Genomic DNA, 11,958 nt, shown 5'->3' with positions numbered 1-11,958 from the left:
CTGTACACATTTGCTATGAGAGGCATTATCTCATAAGGGAAATATTGGACAATCAAATTAATGACTGCCCAGGCTTCAGGATGTCTTTTTACACTATATAAAGGTGGAAATTTACATTGGAAACGTTTGGTTTAGCTGTTATAAAAGTTTGTTTTTTTAGTGCTGTAAATGCATTTTCAGCTCGCACTGTACACATTTGCTATGAGAGGCATTATCTCATAAGGGAAATATTGGACAATCAAATTAATGACTGCCCAGGCTTCAGGATGTCTTTTTACACTATATAAAGGTGGAAATTTACATTGGAAACGTTTGGTTTAGCTGTTATAAAAGTTTGGTTTTTTTAGTGCTGAAAATGCATTTTCAGCTCGCACTGTCCACATTTGCTATGTGAGGCATTATCTCATAAGGGAAATACTGGACAATCAAATTAATGACTGCCCAGGCTTCAGGATGTCTTTTTACACTATATAAAGGTGGAAATTTACATTGGAAACGTTTGGTTTAGCTGTTATAAAAGTTTGTTTTTTTAGTGCTGTAAATGCATTTTCAGCTCGCGCTGTACACATTTGCTATGAGAGGCATTATCTCATAAGGGAAATATTGGACAATCAAATTAATGACTGCCCAGGCTTCAGGATGTCTTTTTACACTATATAAAGGTGGAAATTTACATTGGAAACGTTTACTTTAGCTGTTAATGAAGTTTCGTTTATTTAGTGCTGAAAATTCATTGTCTGCTGGCGCTGTACACTTTTTCTAAGTGTTGCAATATCTCATGAAGGAAATACTGGACAATCAAATTAATGACTTTCCAGGCTTCAGGATGCCTTTCTACACTATATAAAGGTGGAAATTTACATTGGAAACGTTTGGTTTAGCTGTTATAAAAGTTTGTTTTTTTAGTGCTGTAAATGCATTTTCAGCTCGCACTGTACACATTTGCTATGTGAGGCATTATCTCATAAGGGAAATACTGGACAATCAAATTAATGACTTCCCAGGCTTCAGGATGCCTTTTTACACTCTATAAATGTGGAAATTTACATTGGAAACGTTTGGTTTAGCTGTTAATGAAGTTTCGTTTTTTTAGTGCTGAAAATTCATTGTCTGCTGGCGCTGTACACTTTTTCTAAGTGTTGCAATATCTCATGAAGGAAATACTGGACAATCAAATTAATGACTTTCCAGGCTTCAGGATGCCTTTCTACACTATATAAAGGTGGAAATTTATATTGGAAACGTTTGGTTTAGCTGTTATAAAAGTTTGGTTTTTTAGTGCTGTAAATGCATTTTCAGCTCGCGCTGTACACATTTGCTATGAGAGGCATTATCTCATAAGGGAAATATTGGACAATCAAATTAATGACTGCCCAGGCTTCAGGATGTCTTTTTACACTATATAAAGGTGGAAATTTACATTGGAAACGTTTGGTTTAGCTGTTATAAAAGTTTGTTTTTTTAGTGCTGTAAATGCATTTTCAGCTCGCACTGTACACATTTGCTATGAGAGGCATTATCTCATAAGGGAAATATTGGACAATCAAATTAATGACTGCCCAGGCTTCAGGATGTCTTTTTACACTATATAAAGGTGGAAATTTACATTGGAAACGTTTACTTTAGCTGTTAATGAAGTTTCGTTTATTTAGTGCTGAAAATTCATTGTCTGCTGGCGCTGTACACTTTTTCTAAGTGTTGCAATATCTCATGAAGGAAATACTGGACAATCAAATTAATGACTTTCCAGGCTTCAGGATGCCTTTCTACACTATATAAAGGTGGAAATTTACATTGGAAACGTTTGGTTTAGCTGTTATAAAAGTTTGTTTTTTTAGTGCTGTAAATGCATTTTCAGCTCGCACTGTACACGTCTACAAGAGAAGTGGGCTTCAGTTGGTGCATCGTATAAACGACGAGAGAATGTGCATTATCCACCATTCAGTTTATTTGTAGATTTCGTCCATCAAGAAGCAAGCATTACTAATGATCCAAGCTTCAGCTTTCTCACTCAGACAGACGATGTAACTAAGGCTGAAAAAGCAACATGGCAGACAAAAAAGCATCAGGGAATCTCAGCTTGCAAAACAGAGATAAAACCCAATACGGATTCTGACTTGACAGAATCTCCAACAAAGGCAGAGTATACTGACAAAATGTGTCCTATTCATGGGAAACCACACCCTTTGCACAAATGTCGTGCGTTTAGAGAACGGCCTATCGAAGATCGCAAGACGTTTTTGAGAGAAAACAATCTTTGCTTCAGATGCTGTTCGTCAACACACATCGCCAAAAACTGCAAAGTTCAGTTTCAGTGTTTTGAATGCAAAAGTGAGAGACATTGCACGGCCCTACATCCAGAGCCTGCAGCATGGATGGAAGTGGAGGTCCCTGCTCCAGAGCATGGCGGGGAGGAAATCAAAACCTTGCCTGAATCGGATATCACAACCAAATGCACCAAAGTCTGCGGTGGAGACCTCATAGACCGATCCTGTTCGAAAATTTGTCTTGTGAAAGTGTATCCAGCCGGTCACAGAGAGAAGACGGTGAAAGTCTATGCAATTTTGGATGAGCAGAGCAATAGGTCGCTCACCCGTTCACAGTTCTTTGATGTGTTTTCTGACAAAAGTCCAAATGTCCCATACACGCTGAAAACATGTGCGGGAGTAAAAGAAGTAATAGGGAGGCGGGCAAATGGATATGAATTAGAATCTCTGGATGGAACACTCAGAATTCCACTACCCAGCCTTACGGAATGTAACGACATTCCGAACAACAGAGATGAGATTCCAACTCCAGGTGTCGCTATTCATCACACACATTTAAAGCCGATGGCTCATCTCATTCCAGAAATGGATCCAAATGCCCAAATCATGCTTCTTTTGGGTCGAGACATCATCAGAGTACACAAGGTACGCAAACAAGTTAATGGCTCACACAACGAACCGTATGCACAGAAGTTAGACCTTGGTTGGGTTGTAGTAGGCAATGTGTGCCTTGGCAGCACCCACAGACCATTGACAATCAGCTCATTATTCACAAACACCACAGAGCTACAACGGCCATCCATCTTTAACCCATGTCCGAATGTGTTCCGTGTGAAAGAAAAGTACAACGCCATTCAAGTGACAAGCCACCTCACAACATGTTCTGGAGAAGAATGCACCTACGATAATGACCATCTTGGATGTAATGTGTTCCAGCGAACCAAAGAGGACAACCAAGTTGCTCCCTCAATTCAGGACGCTTCATTCATGAAAATAATGAACGATGGACTTCAGAAAGATTCCAACAACAGTTGGGTAGCTCCATTACCCTTTAAGAGCCCACGCCGACGGCTTCCCAACAACAGGCCCCAGGCACTAAAACGTCTCATGTCTCTTGTGCGAAACCTTGAGAAGAAGCCTGAGATGAGAGAACACTAAAGGGATTTCTATTCTATTCTATTCTATTTGCTATGTGAGGCATTATCTCATAAGGGAAATACTGGACAATCAAATTAATGACTTCCCAGGCTTCAGGATGCCTTTTTACACTCTATAAATGTGGAAATTTACATTGAAAACGTTTGGTTTAGCTGTTAATGAAGTTTCGTTTTTTTAGTGCTGAAAATTCATTGTCTGCTGGCGCTGTACACTTTTTCTAAGTGTTGCAATATCTCATGAAGGAAATACTGGACAATCAAATTAATGACTTTCCAGGCTTCAGGATGCCTTTCTACACTATATAAAGGTGGAAATTTACATTGGAAACGTTTGGTTTAGCTGTTATAAAAGTTTGGTTTTTTAGTGCTGTAAATGCATTTTCAGCTCGCGCTGTACACATTTGCTATGAGAGGCATTATCTCATAAGGGAAATATTGGACAATCAAATTAATGACTGCCCAGGCTTCAGGATGTCTTTTTACACTATATAAAGGTGGAAATTTACATTGGAAACGTTTGGTTTAGCTGTTATAAAAGTTTGTTTTTTTAGTGCTGTAAATGCATTTTCAGCTCGCACTGTACACATTTGCTATGAGAGGCATTATCTCATAAGGGAAATATTGGACAATCAAATTAATGGCTGCCCGGGCTTCAGGATGTCTTTTTACACTATATAAGGGTGGAAATTTACATTGGAAACGTTTAGTTTAGCTGTTAATGAAGTTTCGTTTTTTTAGTGCTGAAAATGCATTTTCAGCTCGCACTGTACACATTTGCTATGTGAGGCATTATCTCATAAGGGAAATACTGGACAATCAAATTAATGACTGCCCAGGCTTCAGGATGCCTTTTTACACTCTATAAATGTGGAAATTTACATTGGAAACGTTTGGTTTAGCTGTTAATGAAGTTTCGTTTTTTTAGTGCTGAAAATTCATTGTCTGCTGGCGCTGTACACTTTTTCTAAGTGTTGCAATATCTCATGAAGGAAATACTGGACAATCAAATTAATGACTTTCCAGGCTTCAGGATGCCTTTCTACACTATATAAAGGTGGAAATTTACAATTGAAACGTTTGGATTAGCTGTTATAAAAGTTTGGTTTTTTAGTGCTGTAAATGCATTTTCAGCTCGCGCTGTACACATTTGCTATGAGAGGCATTATCTCATAAGGGAAATATTGCACAATCAAATTAATGACTGCCCAGGCTTCAGGATGTCTTTTTACACTCTATAAAGGTGGAAATTTACATTGGAAACGTTTGGTTTAGCTGTTATAAAAGTTTGGTTTTTTAGTGCTGAAAATGCATTTTCAGCTCGCACTGTACACATTTGCTATGTGAGGCATTATCTCATAAGGGAAATACTGGACAATCAAATTAATGACTTCCCAGGCTTCAGGATGCCTTTTTACACTCTATAAATGTGGAAATTTACATTGGAAACGTTTGGTTTAGCTGTTAATGAAGTTTCGTTTTTTTAGTGCTGAAAATTCATTGTCTGCTGGCGCTGTACACTTTTTCTAAGTGTTGCAATATCTCATGAAGGAAATACTGGACAATCAAATTAATGACTTTCCAGGCTTCAGGATGCCTTTCTACACTATATAAAGGTGGAAATTTACATTGGAAACGTTTGGTTTAGCTGTTATAAAAGTTTGGTTTTTTAGTGCTGTAAATGCATTTTCAGCTCGCGCTGTACACATTTGCTATGAGAGGCATTATCTCATAAGGGAAATATTGGACAATCAAATTAATGACTGCCCAGGCTTCAGGATGTCTTTTTACACTATATAAAGGTGGAAATTTACATTGGAAACGTTTGGTTTAGCTGTTATAAAAGTTTGTTTTTTTAGTGCTGTAAATGCATTTTCAGCTCGCACTGTACACATTTGCTATGAGAGGCATTATCTCATAAGGGAAATATTGGACAATCAAATTAATGACTGCCCAGGCTTCAGGATGTCTTTTTACACTATATAAAGGTGGAAATTTACATTGGAAACGTTTACTTTAGCTGTTAATGAAGTTTCGTTTATTTAGTGCTGAAAATTCATTGTCTGCTGGCGCTGTACACTTTTTCTAAGTGTTGCAATATCTCATGAAGGAAATACTGGACAATCAAATTAATGACTTTCCAGGCTTCAGGATGCCTTTCTACACTATATAAAGGTGGAAATTTACATTGGAAACGTTTGGTTTAGCTGTTATAAAAGTTTGTTTTTTTAGTGCTGTAAATGCATTTTCAGCTCGCACTGTACACATTTGCTATGTGAGGCATTATCTCATAAGGGAAATACTGGACAATCAAATTAATGACTTCCCAGGCTTCAGGATGCCTTTTTACACTCTATAAATGTGGAAATTTACATTGAAAACGTTTGGTTTAGCTGTTAATGAAGTTTCGTTTTTTTAGTGCTGAAAATTCATTGTCTGCTGGCGCTGTACACTTTTTCTAAGTGTTGCAATATCTCATGAAGGAAATACTGGACAATCAAATTAATGACTTTCCAGGCTTCAGGATGCCTTTCTACACTATATAAAGGTGGAAATTTACATTGGAAACGTTTGGTTTAGCTGTTATAAAAGTTTGGTTTTTTAGTGCTGTAAATGCATTTTCAGCTCGCGCTGTACACATTTGCTATGAGAGGCATTATCTCATAAGGGAAATATTGGACAATCAAATTAATGACTGCCCAGGCTTCAGGATGTCTTTTTACACTATATAAAGGTGGAAATTTACATTGGAAACGTTTGGTTTAGCTGTTATAAAAGTTTGTTTTTTTAGTGCTGTAAATGCATTTTCAGCTCGCACTGTACACATTTGCTATGAGAGGCATTATCTCATAAGGGAAATATTGGACAATCAAATTAATGGCTGCCCGGGCTTCAGGATGTCTTTTTACACTATATAAGGGTGGAAATTTACATTGGAAACGTTTAGTTTAGCTGTTAATGAAGTTTCGTTTTTTTAGTGCTGAAAATGCATTTTCAGCTCGCACTGTACACATTTGCTATGTGAGGCATTATCTCATAAGGGAAATACTGGACAATCAAATTAATGACTGCCCAGGCTTCAGGATGCCTTTTTACACTCTATAAATGTGGAAATTTACATTGGAAACGTTTGGTTTAGCTGTTAATGAAGTTTCGTTTTTTTAGTGCTGAAAATTCATTGTCTGCTGGCGCTGTACACTTTTTCTAAGTGTTGCAATATCTCATGAAGGAAATACTGGACAATCAAATTAATGACTTTCCAGGCTTCAGGATGCCTTTCTACACTATATAAAGGTGGAAATTTACAATTGAAACGTTTGGATTAGCTGTTATAAAAGTTTGGTTTTTTAGTGCTGTAAATGCATTTTCAGCTCGCGCTGTACACATTTGCTATGAGAGGCATTATCTCATAAGGGAAATATTGCACAATCAAATTAATGACTGCCCAGGCTTCAGGATGTCTTTTTACACTCTATAAAGGTGGAAATTTACATTGGAAACGTTTGGTTTAGCTGTTATAAAAGTTTGGTTTTTTAGTGCTGAAAATGCATTTTCAGCTCGCACTGTACACATTTGCTATGTGAGGCATTATCTCATAAGGGAAATACTGGACAATCAAATTAATGACTTCCCAGGCTTCAGGATGCCTTTTTACACTCTATAAATGTGGAAATTTACATTGGAAACGTTTGGTTTAGCTGTTAATGAAGTTTCGTTTTTTTAGTGCTGAAAATTCATTGTCTGCTGGCGCTGTACACTTTTTCTAAGTGTTGCAATATCTCATGAAGGAAATACTGGACAATCAAATTAATGACTTTCCAGGCTTCAGGATGCCTTTCTACACTATATAAAGGTGGAAATTTACATTGGAAACGTTTGGTTTAGCTGTTATAAAAGTTTGGTTTTTTAGTGCTGTAAATGCATTTTCAGCTCGCGCTGTACACATTTGCTATGAGAGGCATTATCTCATAAGGGAAATATTGGACAATCAAATTAATGACTGCCCAGGCTTCAGGATGTCTTTTTACACTATATAAAGGTGGAAATTTACATTGGAAACGTTTGGTTTAGCTGTTATAAAAGTTTGTTTTTTTAGTGCTGTAAATGCATTTTCAGCTCGCACTGTACACATTTGCTATGAGAGGCATTATCTCATAAGGGAAATATTGGACAATCAAATTAATGACTGCCCAGGCTTCAGGATGTCTTTTTACACTATATAAAGGTGGAAATTTACATTGGAAACGTTTACTTTAGCTGTTAATGAAGTTTCGTTTATTTAGTGCTGAAAATTCATTGTCTGCTGGCGCTGTACACTTTTTCTAAGTGTTGCAATATCTCATGAAGGAAATACTGGACAATCAAATTAATGACTTTCCAGGCTTCAGGATGCCTTTCTACACTATATAAAGGTGGAAATTTACATTGGAAACGTTTGGTTTAGCTGTTATAAAAGTTTGTTTTTTTAGTGCTGTAAATGCATTTTCAGCTCGCACTGTACACATTTGCTATGTGAGGCATTATCTCATAAGGGAAATACTGGACAATCAAATTAATGACTTCCCAGGCTTCAGGATGCCTTTTTACACTCTATAAATGTGGAAATTTACATTGAAAACGTTTGGTTTAGCTGTTAATGAAGTTTCGTTTTTTTAGTGCTGAAAATTCATTGTCTGCTGGCGCTGTACACTTTTTCTAAGTGTTGCAATATCTCATGAAGGAAATACTGGACAATCAAATTAATGACTTTCCAGGCTTCAGGATGCCTTTCTACACTATATAAAGGTGGAAATTTACATTGGAAACGTTTGGTTTAGCTGTTATAAAAGTTTGGTTTTTTAGTGCTGTAAATGCATTTTCAGCTCGCGCTGTACACATTTGCTATGAGAGGCATTATCTCATAAGGGAAATATTGGACAATCAAATTAATGACTGCCCAGGCTTCAGGATGTCTTTTTACACTATATAAAGGTGGAAATTTACATTGGAAACGTTTGGTTTAGCTGTTATAAAAGTTTGTTTTTTTAGTGCTGTAAATGCATTTTCAGCTCGCACTGTACACATTTGCTATGAGAGGCATTATCTCATAAGGGAAATATTGGACAATCAAATTAATGGCTGCCCGGGCTTCAGGATGTCTTTTTACACTATATAAGGGTGGAAATTTACATTGGAAACGTTTAGTTTAGCTGTTAATGAAGTTTCGTTTTTTTAGTGCTGAAAATGCATTTTCAGCTCGCACTGTACACATTTGCTATGTGAGGCATTATCTCATAAGGGAAATACTGGACAATCAAATTAATGACTGCCCAGGCTTCAGGATGCCTTTTTACACTCTATAAATGTGGAAATTTACATTGGAAACGTTTGGTTTAGCTGTTAATGAAGTTTCGTTTTTTTAGTGCTGAAAATTCATTGTCTGCTGGCGCTGTACACTTTTTCTAAGTGTTGCAATATCTCATGAAGGAAATACTGGACAATCAAATTAATGACTTTCCAGGCTTCAGGATGCCTTTCTACACTATATAAAGGTGGAAATTTACAATTGAAACGTTTGGATTAGCTGTTATAAAAGTTTGGTTTTTTAGTGCTGTAAATGCATTTTCAGCTCGCGCTGTACACATTTGCTATGAGAGGCATTATCTCATAAGGGAAATATTGCACAATCAAATTAATGACTGCCCAGGCTTCAGGATGTCTTTTTACACTCTATAAAGGTGGAAATTTACATTGGAAACGTTTGGTTTAGCTGTTATAAAAGTTTGGTTTTTTAGTGCTGAAAATGCATTTTCAGCTCGCACTGTACACATTTGCTATGTGAGGCATTATCTCATAAGGGAAATACTGGACAATCAAATTAATGACTTCCCAGGCTTCAGGATGCCTTTTTACACTCTATAAATGTGGAAATTTACATTGGAAACGTTTGGTTTAGCTGTTAATGAAGTTTCGTTTTTTTAGTGCTGAAAATTCATTGTCTGCTGGCGCTGTACACTTTTTCTAAGTGTTGCAATATCTCATGAAGGAAATACTGGACAATCAAATTAATGACTTTCCAGGCTTCAGGATGCCTTTCTACACTATATAAAGGTGGAAATTTACATTGGAAACGTTTGGTTTAGCTGTTATAAAAGTTTGGTTTTTTAGTGCTGTAAATGCATTTTCAGCTCGCGCTGTACACATTTGCTATGAGAGGCATTATCTCATAAGGGAAATATTGGACAATCAAATTAATGACTGCCCAGGCTTCAGGATGTCTTTTTACACTATATAAAGGTGGACATTTACATTGGAAACGTTTAGTTCAGCTGTTATAAAAGTTTGTTTTTTTAGTGCTGTAAATGCATTTTCAGCTCGCGCTGTACACATTTGCTATGAGAGGCATTATCTCATAAGGGAAATATTGGACAATCAAATTAATGACTGCCCAGGCTTCAGGATGTCTTTTTACACTATATAAAGGTGGAAATTTACATTGGAAACGTTTAGTTTAGCTGTTATAAAAGTTTGTTTTTTTAGTGCTGAAAATGCATTTTCAGCTCGCACTGTACACATTTGCTATGTGAGGCATTATCTCATAAGGGAAATACTGGACAATCATATTAATGACTTCCCAGGCTTCAGGATGCCTTTTTACACTCTATAAATGTGGAAATTTACATTGGAAACGTTTGGTTTAGCTGTTAATGAAGTTTCGTTTTTTTAGTGCTGAAAATTCATTGTCTGCTGGCGCTGTACACTTTTTCTAAGTGTTGCAATATCTCATGAAGGAAATACTGGACAATCAAATTAATGACTTTCCAGGCTTCAGGATGCCTTTCTACACTATATAAAGGTGGAAATTTACATTGGAAACGTTTGGTTTAGCTGTTATAAAAGTTTGGTATTAGTGCTGTAAATGCATTTTCAGCTCGCGCTGTACACATTTGCTATGAGAGGCATTATCTCATAAGGGAAATATTGGACAATCAAATTAATGACTGCCCAGGCTTCAGGATGCCTTTTTACACTCTATAAATGTGGAAATTTACATTGGAAACGTTTGGTTTAGCTGTTAATGAAGTTTCGTTTTTTTAGTGCTGAAAATTCATTGTCTGCTGGCGCTGTACACTTTTTCTAAGTGTTGCAATATCTCATGAAGGAAATACTGGACAATCAAATTAATGACTTTCCAGGCTTCAGGATGCCTTTCTACACTATATAAAGGTAGAAATTTACATTGGAAACGTTTGGTTTAGCTGTTATAAAAGTTTGGTTTTTTAGTGCTGTAAATGCAATATCAGCTCGCGCTGTACACATTTGCTATGAGAGGCATTATCTCATAAGGGAAATATTGGACAATCAAATTAATGACTGCGCAGGCTTCAGGATGTCTTTTTACACTATATAAAGGTGGAAATTTACATTGGAAACGTTTGGTTTAGCTGTTATAAAAGTTTGGTTTTTTAGTGCTGTAAATGCATTTTCAGCTCGCGCTGTACACATTTGCTATGAGAGGCATTATCTCATAAGGGAAATATTGGACAATCAAATTAATGGCTGCCCGGGCTTCAGGATGTCTTTTTACACTATATAAAGGTGGAAATTTACATTGGAAACGTTTAGTTTAGCTGTTAATGAAGTTTCGTTTTTTTAGTGCTGAAAATTCATTGTCTGCTGGCGCTGTACACTTTTTCTAAATGTTGCAATATCTCATGAAGGAAATACTGGACAATCAAATTAATGACTTTCCAGGCTTCAGGATGCCTTTCTACACTATATAAAGGTGGAAATTTACATTGGAAACGTTTGGTTTAGCTGTTATAAAGTTTGGTTTTTTAGTGCTGTAAATGCATTTTCAGCTCGCGCTGTACACATTTGCTATGAGAGGCATTATCTCAGAAGGGAAATATTAGACAATCAAATTAATGACTGCCCAGGCTTCAGGATGTCTTTTTACACTATATAAAGGTGGAAATTTACATTGGAAACGTTTGGTTTAGCTGTTATAAAAGTTTGTTTTTTTAGTGCTGTAAATGCATTTTCAGCTCGCACTGTACACATTTGCTATGAGAGGCATTATCTCATAAGGGAAATATTGGACAATCAAATTAATGACTGCCCAGGCTTCAGGATGTCTTTTTACACTATATAAAGGTGGAAATTTACATTGGAAACGTTTGGTTTAGCTGTTATAAAAGTTTGTTTTTTTAGTGCTGTAAATGCATTTTCAGCTCGCACTGTACACATTTGCTATGAGAGGCATTATCTCATAAGGGAAATATTGGACAATCAAATTAATGACTGCCCAGGCTTCAGGATGTCTTTTTACACTATATAAAGGTGGAAATTTACATTGGAAACGTTTACTTTAGCTGTTAATGAAGTTTCGTTTATTTAGTGCTGAAAATTCATTGTCTGCTGGCGCTGTACACTTTTTCTAAGTGTTGCAATATCTCATGAAGGAAATACTGGACAATCAAATTAATGACTTTCCAGGCTTCAGGATGCCTTTCTACACTATATAAAGGTGGAAATTTACATTGGAAACGTTTGGT

This window comes from Idiotropiscis lumnitzeri, unplaced genomic scaffold (genome assembly GCF_059441095.1).
Source record: "Idiotropiscis lumnitzeri isolate Australia: NSW breed Sydney's pygmy pipehorse unplaced genomic scaffold, RoL_Ilum_1.0 HiC_scaffold_60, whole genome shotgun sequence".
In the NCBI taxonomy this organism is placed as follows: Eukaryota; Metazoa; Chordata; class Actinopteri; order Syngnathiformes; family Syngnathidae; genus Idiotropiscis; species Idiotropiscis lumnitzeri.
This window is presented reverse-complemented; position numbering follows the sequence as displayed.